Source organism: Arvicanthis niloticus, chromosome 1 (assembly GCF_011762505.2).
Source record: "Arvicanthis niloticus isolate mArvNil1 chromosome 1, mArvNil1.pat.X, whole genome shotgun sequence".
In the NCBI taxonomy this organism is placed as follows: Eukaryota; Metazoa; Chordata; class Mammalia; order Rodentia; family Muridae; genus Arvicanthis; species Arvicanthis niloticus.
Window position 1 is genome coordinate 129614403 of NC_047658.1, and position 9492 is coordinate 129623894.

Consider the following 9492-nt stretch of genomic DNA (forward strand, 5'->3'; position numbering starts at 1 on the left):
GGGCATGAGACCTTTACAGGACCGAGCACATCCCCTCCCACTGATGCCAGATAATGCAGTCATCTGCTACATATGTAGAGAGAGCTATGCACCAGCTCTTTGGTGGTGGCTTCGTCCCTGGGAGCTCTAAGGAGTCTGCTTAGTTGATACTGTTGTTCTTCCTATAGGGTTGCAATCCTCTTCAGCTCCTTCAGTCCTTCCCCTAACTCTTCCACTGGAGTCCCCAGTCTCAGTCCAGTGGTTGGCTGTGAGTACCTGCATCTGTCTTAGGTGCTGGCAAAGTCTTTCAGAGGATAGCCATACCAGGCTCCTGTCTGCAAGCACACCTTGGCTTCAGTAATAGTGTCAGGATTTGGTGTCTGTGGATTGGATGGATCCCAAGGTGTGTGTGTATGGGGGGGGGGGCTTCTCTGGATGGCCTTTCTTTCAGTCTCTGCTCTATTTTTTTGTCTCTGCATTTCCTTTAGACAGGAACAATTCTGGACAAAAATTTTTAGATGGGTGGGTGGCCCCATCCCTCAATTGGGGGTCATGCCCATCTACTGGAGGTGGTTTCTTCAGGTTCTCTCTCCCCAGTGTTGAGCATTTTGGCTAATGTCATCCCCATTAGGTCCTGGGAGCCACTTCCCTGGTATCTGGGATTTTCTAGTGGTTCCCCCCATGTTTCCTATCCCCCTCAAATAGCTGAGAAGCACCTAAAGAAATGTTCAACATCCTTAGTCATCAGGGAAATGCAAATTTAAATGACCCTGAGATTCCACCTTACACCAATTAAAATGGCTAAAGTCAAAAACTCAGGCAACAGCAGATGCTGGTGAGGATGTGGAGAAAGAGGAACACTCCTCCATTGCTGGTGGGACTGCAAGCTAGTACAAACACTTTGGAAATCAATCTGGCAGTTCCTCAGAAAATTGGAAATAGTTCTACCTAAAGACCCAGCTATACCATTCTTGAGCATATACTCAAAAGAAGCTCCACCATATCACAAGGACACATGCTCCACTGAGCTCATAGCAGCCTTATTTATAACAGCCAGAAGTTGAAAACAACCCAGATGTCCCTCAATGGCAGAATGGATACAAAAAATGTGATACATTTACACAATGAAAGACTACTAAGCTGTTAAAAAGGAGGACTTCATGAATTTGGCAGCCATGTATGAATGTTAAGAAGAGTTGGTTTTTATCTCAAACTAGTGCATGCAGAAACAGTCAATTACATCTTCTTCCCTCTCCATGACTGCAATCTGAAAGTGCCCACATACTGAGACCTCCTACTCACATTAGCTAATCCATCTTCCCCCCCATTCAGTTGTACACAACAATCCCACCTTCTTGCTCAGCAGTACATAACAAATGAATTGAGTTTGGGTGCTTCTGCAGAAGTTCATCTTCATCAGAGTGAACAGCCCATTCAATCCCAGTGTTTTTGTACATCCATCTGTATATCTGTCATTTCTTAGTTCTTTTCTTTCCCCGGTCAGGTTAAGTCTAAAGCCATATAGATCGCAGCACTATGTGGTGCTAGGAATCAAACCCAGAGGCTAGTGTATACTAGACAAGCCCTAGGTCACCAAGCTTCATCTCTCAAAGAACAACTTTATAACACTTTCTCACGCAGACAATCTGGCAAGAATCTTTCATTTGTTTTCAAAGCCCCTGAGGGATAAAGAGTTTTGTTGATTTTTAGTTTCTAGTTGCATGTATAAGATGGGCAGTTATTACCCCATTTGAATAAGCAAAAAAACCAAGCAAAATGAAAGTGAATTAATTCTCTTAGGTCCACCAGAGAAATGAGGTCACAGGGCCAACTGTTCCCTCTGAAATGAAAGATACAGAGAATAACACTTTGCAAGAACAAAATCAGTGAGCAGCAGCCTCTACAGGGTCAGAAGGTCAGAAATGTAGTTGACAGGCTGCTTTGTTGTAGACATGTCTGGGAGTTAAAATTCCTACAGGGGTGCATCTGTGCTGCAACCAAACACTTTTGCTAGTGTTTTCTCCAGGAAAAGTTTCCTTACAATGGTTCTGTTTTGAAACATGCTAGAATGTTCTGTTCTGCTCATGTATTGCCTGTAAGACAGATGATTTAGTCTGGGATGGGGCATGGCTCATCAGGTAACGACTTCCCATCGAAGTGTGAATGAAGAGTTCAAGTCTCCAGAGCCAGCATTAAAGCAAAGTTTAAGGATTTTTATAAATCCTTACATTGTAAAAGTATACAAACAAAAAGGAAAAGGGTAGTGAGAAGTGTACATGTAAAGGAGATGGTAACTTTGCACACAGGAACAATTCTCAAAGTTACATAAAAACAGAATTCCTGTTAACAAGCGCTCATTAGACAAACAACAGACTTCATATCTTCCCCAGATGCCAGAGCACAGAAAAGTCACTGCTTCAAGCTGCTGACAGGAAGGAACTGCAAACTCTGAGCTCTGAATCCAGATAACAATGATGGCAAACACCAAGACTCTAGGAAAAAGGGTTAAAAAATAATGAGCAAAAATCACTGCCTTTAACAAAAGAACCATTAATGGTAAGCAAGGATAGGGAAGCAAAAGAACAAAACCAAGAGCCCAGTGGTCCTCAGATGCTGTGATGCTTAATTCACCATTGACAGCATTCCCTGCCCCTTCCCCTTACACACAATGCAAGATTCTAGGTGAGGATGTCAAGGAAGGTGGAGTGTTGTGGGGTCTTTTCATTGGCTAGGAAAGAGGGCTTTTTGTTTAGTTAGGTAGACACTGAGTAATTCTACAGGAGTGCTGTTCAAACTCTGCATGCTTCAGAGTCACTGAGAACATGTGGTTATGGACTCACCGTAAGAACATTTGAGACATTAGGTTCAGAAAAACTGAAGTATCCCAATTTTGACAGTTCCCAAAGAGGCCAGTATTGCTGCTCAGAGGTCCAATCTACTCCCTCTGTTAGGAAATCAGTGTAATTAACCATCAAGTCAGAATGCTAAGAATAAAACTCCAGGGGATGGAGAGGCAGCCCAGTTGTTAAGACCATTGCCCATTCTTCCTCACGATCTGGGTGCAATTTCCATCTCCCACATGGTAGCTCTTAATTGTCTGTAACTCCAGTTCCAGGGCATGTGTCTGTAGGTACCAGACATACATGCGGTGTACAAACATACATTCAGACCAATGTACATACCAAAAAAAAATTAAAAAATGTACAAAACTCCAGATATTTTTTAAATCAAGGAAGAAAAGAATGTCTATATATAACTTGTACCATACTCAAGAGAAAAGTGTGAATGGGACAAGATAGGAATCTCACACAGAAGCACTGTGGAGTAGGCTGCCCGAGCTCATGTGAGGAATATTCAACAATCTCTAGTAAGGACTGGGGGGTACTTTGTATCACGTCATGGCAAAGGTACCTATTTTCTTTATTCAGTATCCCAAGCCCACTTATGAGGAAGCTATAGAAACCTGTTCACCCAGGTTTGTCTGTAAACGGTCACAGCATTGCTTATAATTAGAAAAAAATGCCTTGATCTTCCCCTAAACCAAGCAGTGGATTTAATCCAGGACTTTCACTCAAAATACTATACATTAAAAAGTGCCATGTGACTAGAGTCTATGTACAGTTTCTTTAATGTTTTGTATCATATAAGATTATTACGTGCTTTATTTTGTAAAATTAAAAAGATTGTGTGTGTGTCTGTGTGTGTGTGTATGTGTTTGAAGGAATCTCTTTTCTCTCTCCACCATGTGAGTCCCTGGGATGGAACTAAGGCTTGGGTTATCTTTACTTACTGAAGAGTTTTACAGGCCTCACTCATAATACAATGAATCAATTTAGTTAAAACTATATTTAAAACTATAAACGACCTTTCTTAAAGATACTTAATATAGGGGCTGAAGAGATGGCTCAGCAGCTAAAAGTACTGGCTGCTCACTCAGAAGACGCAGGCTTAATTCCTAGCACCCTCACAGCAGCTCACAACTGACCTTAATTCCATTTCCAGGGGCTCTGACCCTCACACAGATGTACATGCAGACAAAACATCAGTGCACATAAAATAAAATAAATAAAAATATTTTTAAAAGGATACTTAATATAGTCTTCTTTTGAAATGGTATTTAAAATAAAACTTTAGTGAAATCTTGGCATAGATGACTTTGAGAATCCAGTATTTAGGTTAGATACGATCTATTAAACAATAGATATTATTAAATATTAGATAATATTAAATATACTTATAAAAACATGTAAGAGGTTAGAGGATATTTACATTTTTGTTATCATGACTTTAAAATTAATTTATGATTCTTTTGTGTGTTGATGTCATCACAGAATTATCTCTATAAGCCTGTTTACTTAAAATACAAAGACTTTTCTTATCACTTAAGACATTTTTTAGTAGTTATTGTCTTAATGCTGATGAATTATGAAGCTTGTGATATGTATTTTATTTTAGGAAACACTCAAAGTACTGAGAGAAAGAGGAGGGGGAGGTTCATCTGGAAAAATTACTAGTGGTAGCTGTTCTGTTTTTGTTTCAACCAGAAGATAAAAACTGTTCTCTGAAATTAGGAATATATAACTTGAGAAAATCAGTGACTCTATTACTGAAATTAGGAATGTATAGCAAGAAAAATCAGAGAATCTACAAGCAACCTAAAAACTATAAAGAATACACTAATTTTCCTGGAATATGTGATAACATGATGAAATAGTGAAAATTCAAATGTAAAACACAAATAATAGACTATGTATATAAGACGGTGTTCATTTAAACAATAGATTCAGTGAAGACCATCCTGAAAATATTCCTTGCTAGAAACTGAATTGTCAAGTGAATATAAATGTCTATTCTTCATGATATAGCCCAATAATAGATTATAAAATGCAATGATGCCAATACTGATGTTCTTAGGAGAAAAAAAAAGAGGCTTTGATGGTATATGACAAACTTTTGAAAACACAGGCTCTGATGGTGATAGAATGCAAATAGTATTTGTTGAATTTAGTATGGGTACTGAGATTTTTATAAGGTCTTTAGAGCCTTATGGAGTTATAAAAGATGCATAAATAAATCTGTAAAACTATATTCACTTCTCATATATATTAATCACACACACACACACACACACACACACACACACACACACACACACACACAAATTTCCAATTCGTCATAGCAGACCTTCTCCTTATTTCCCACCCCAAATACACTCCTATGTCATCATACACATGCTGTGCTACCATATGAAGCACAGGGATGTCAGTGTGGTGCTGTGATAGCAGTGAGCTAGTGGCATGTTGCTGCCTCAGAAATATCTTAGCACTTCTAGTGGTTTCTTGCTTGTCCCTAATGATCCCACAAACCATGACCAATCCTCTGATGCTCCCTTGTTAACACCCAAAACAGTCACCTGATGTTATAAGGTAGAGATCAATAGGCATTCCTTTCCAAACCCAATTCAATAGCTCCAGAGAAACAGAGCCAATAGTCTCTCTCTCTCTCTCTCTCTCTCTCTCTCTCTCTCTCTCTCTCTCTCTCTCTCGTGTGTGTGTGTGTGTGTGTGTGTGTGTGTGTGTGTGAGAGAGAGAGAGAGAGAGAGAGAGAGAGAGAGAGAGAGAGAGAGAGAGAGAGAGAGAGAGAGCAGGGCAGGCTGGCAGTGTGGACATTCCTATGGGTTGTGATGCCTGAAGGTATGGAGGGAGATACCACCTTCTTTGGACACTTTAGTCTAAAAGACTTTACCCAGTTGACAGCTGGCTTTATTCACAGCTGTCTTTACATGTTTGCTAGATGTAAAAAAATACAGTCATGAATCATTGAGGCTGCTGTTTGAAAAATAACTGAATAATAGCCATAATAGTCTGTCAATTTAGACCTTGATGTACCTTCTTTCTCTCAACTCATTAACTACATTCTTACCATTTCTTTAGTTTCTATAAAGTAGTGGCCTTCAGTCCAGTTAATCTAGCAATCTGTATTCCTGATTCTCCTTTTCTTTACTTTCTCATAGCATCCTTTGTCAGGCATGCCCTCTGCGTCCATGTCTTCATTTTCACATATATGCTTTTATCTTCTTGGTATATAATTACAAGAGATAATCTACCTGAATGGAAGCCACTCTTCATGATCCACCATCCTCCAAGTTTCACTGTATCTTCCCCTCTCATAATTGTTCCCACTCAATTCTGTTGCTAAGAGAAGAGCCTTTAAAATGATGAAAATATTTCTATGCTAATGGAAAAATGGTAATGGATTATACCTGAACCCAGGACAGCCAGTTCTCATAGGTAGTAAATACATTTCAAATGTATAAATCTATATGGCTTTTGTTTTTGTAGTGCCAGGGGTCGAACACAAGCCCCACACATGAAAGACAAATAGTCTATCACTGATCTTCATTTGCCAGCCCTCAGACCAAGCATTTCCCAAACAATGCAGGATATTTTGAAAGTCAATAAGTGGTGCTTTAATATGAAATAGTGAATATGTGTTAGTTCACCATCTTCTTTTGTGTGATTGTCTTCCACTGCTCCCAAGCTGTTGCAGATGCAAGTTAACTTCAAATGAAGTGCAACCGAGGTAAACACACAGCATGAGAAAATATTTAGCACAGAGTAAAGAGAAGAGAGTGCCTAGAAATGCAGAAATGCTTCAGAAGGCAGAGGACAGAAGAGTCTGCAAGGCTCCATCTCCTCAGCCTCTTTCTTGGAATATTCAAGGCAAGTTATTTAGATTTAAGTGAATACCATGCAACTCAGACTTCTATGATATGTTCTCTGAAGAATCTATTAGGTCAAGTAAATTGCTCAGAGTGATTTCTCCTGGAATTATATCATCAAAGTGTCATTTTTCATAGAGTAGTTAATGTTTCAGATGAAAAAGTCAGTTCACTGTGATCTTTCCTTCTCTCCTCTCACCCCTTCTTTCTCTTCATATGTCAGTGATGTTGACTCCCTCTGTGTCCTGTTCTGTTGACGCTACCAGCCCTAGCTGGATTTACTGCACCACCGTTGAACAGTTGTCTAGACTTTGCAAAAGCAATTTGACTTGAGACATCCAAAATAGATAAACATCTGAATTAGTTACTTTTCTGTGACATGATACAATACCACATCCAAGGCAACTTATAGAAAGCAGAGTTTATTTTGGCTTGTAATTCCAATGGGATAGGAATCTGGCAGCAGGACCAGTAACTAGGGAGATCATATCACAATCTGAAAGCATAAAACAGGTAAGGGAATGAGTATGGGTCAAGGTTTTAAACTCTCAAAGCCCACCCCAGTGAGGGACATCCCAGTGAGGGACATCCTCCAACAAAGGTGTACTGTCGCATGACATCTCCAGTCAGCACTACCAGTTGGGGACCAAATGTTCAAATGCCTGAGCCTACAGGGAACACTTCTTATTCAAACCACCATAATATTTATTATAAAATGTATTCTCTCTCCTGTCTGTCCTTTCATTGAATGCTACCACAGTCCACCTAGATGCTCAGGCCAAGCACTGGAGAGTTGTCAGTGACTCTTTTTTCCCCTGTCTATAGTTTATAGGAAAGAGACTATAAACATAGTTTATGGTCTATGTGTATGCTCGCTGGAAGCCATTGCTTGTGCTACTCCACAACTCTCACAATCATCTACTTGCTTGAATTCTCACTGCTGTGTTCTCAGTTAGGCGTATCTTGGTGTTTGCTTTCAGCTGTCATCATCCAGTGGCCTCCCCTCATTCAAGCTTGTTCTTCCTTCAATCTTTTCCCATGCTACCACTGCTTTGGCTTTTAAAAGCATGTGTTTGGTCTCCTCACTCCTTCATCTAAAATCCTCTGATTTCTTCTTTGACATCAGGATGTAGTATCAGTGGAGTGACTGGCATTTGGCTTCTTCTTTGCAACCTTTCTGTCTTATTCTCAGTATCTACCAAATGACACCACACACAGCTCCTAGCAGATCAGGTTCTCTTCAGTTTTGTGCTCACTAGGGACTATGTCCCTAGTGGCTAAGGTTATGATTATATTGTCTCAATGGATAGGTTTATTTATTTATTTTCTTTTGTTCCCTTTCTGTACTTGAATGACTTAGTCACTCAACTATTACTTTTAAACAGCTTCCATGTTTTCTCTTTTTCTTAACCTAACATAGCTTCTACTGACCCATAGGCTCCCAGAGCATCACAAAAATGATTGGATCTAGCATTTACTGTGCTATACATTTGCTGCTTGTCAATAGTGCCTGGGAACCATTAGTCAGGGACTATAGACTTTGGTTTTCAGCTCCTAGAGTAGAGCTTCTTCCCAGGCAGACTACACACTCAACATGTGAGTAAATGAATACATCTAGACCTCCCTAAGACCTGTGCTGATGGCTGCCATTGAGACTCATTTCTTACTGGCCCATGCTCTAAAAATAAAGAGAAGGAAACTAATAGAAAGAAGATGGATTTCTCAAGAAATGCTCAGTGTTTGCCGAACAAATGAATGTCATATAAAGAATTTATAAAGAGCTAAACTGACAGCTAATAAAAAGTAGAGAAAAGAAAACATTCCCATCAAGCAAGGTAATAAAGCATTACAAAAAACATTTTTTGGTAAACAAATAATAGCTTGGTGAAACAAGCCTTAAATTTATGTCGGGGACCACTCTGCCAAATGTTGGAACCCACACTGCCCCAAGCTTTGGGGGCTAAATTGTCCTGGCTCATACTACTGCTCGGGTTCACAAGTCAGGGTTCGGCAAGAGAGAGAGTGAAGGCAGATGTGAAAAATGGAGACCAGACAGAGTGTGATTCAGTCCCGTTTATTCTCAAGTCTCTCTTCTTCTCTCTTTCCAAGTCCCTTGTTCCTAGTCCAAGTCCCAAGTCTCGAGTTCCTAGTCCGTAGTTCCTAGTCCCTAGTGCCTCCAAGTTCCAAGTTTTCCAATCCCTTCTTCTGTCTGCCTCTCACCTTTTATAAGTCTGACTTCTCAAGTTGAGCCATTAAGTCACGACTTTAAGTCTTGACTCTAAGTCACACCTTTAAGTCACACACAACCAAGGGAAAATCCTGGGTATATAAAACAAGATGTTATCAGAGTGTGCTCAGCTGTTGTAGGCTGTTGAAAACAAGTCTCTTGTCAGGGTATATGGCTCAAGATGGCTGGAAGGATGATAGCCGCCTTCTGTCGGTTCCCTACAAATTTAGGCTTGAGGGTTCCTGGAGGATACATGTTTCAAGAACATCAAAGGTCAAGATTCTAAAAATCTGGAAAGAAATCCTTAGGCAGCTGTCATGGTTTGAATATGCTTGGCCCAGGGAGTGGCACTATTTGGATGTGTGGTCTTGTTGGAGTAGGTGTGTCACTGTGGGCATGGGCTATAAGAACCTCAACCTAGCTGCCTGGAAGTCAGTCTTCTGGCAGCCTTCAGATGAAGATGTAGAACTCTCAGCTCCTCCTGTTCCATGTCTGCCTTGGTGATAATGGACTGAACCTCTGAACCTGTAAGCTAGTCCCAATTTGTTGTTCTTATAAGAGTTGC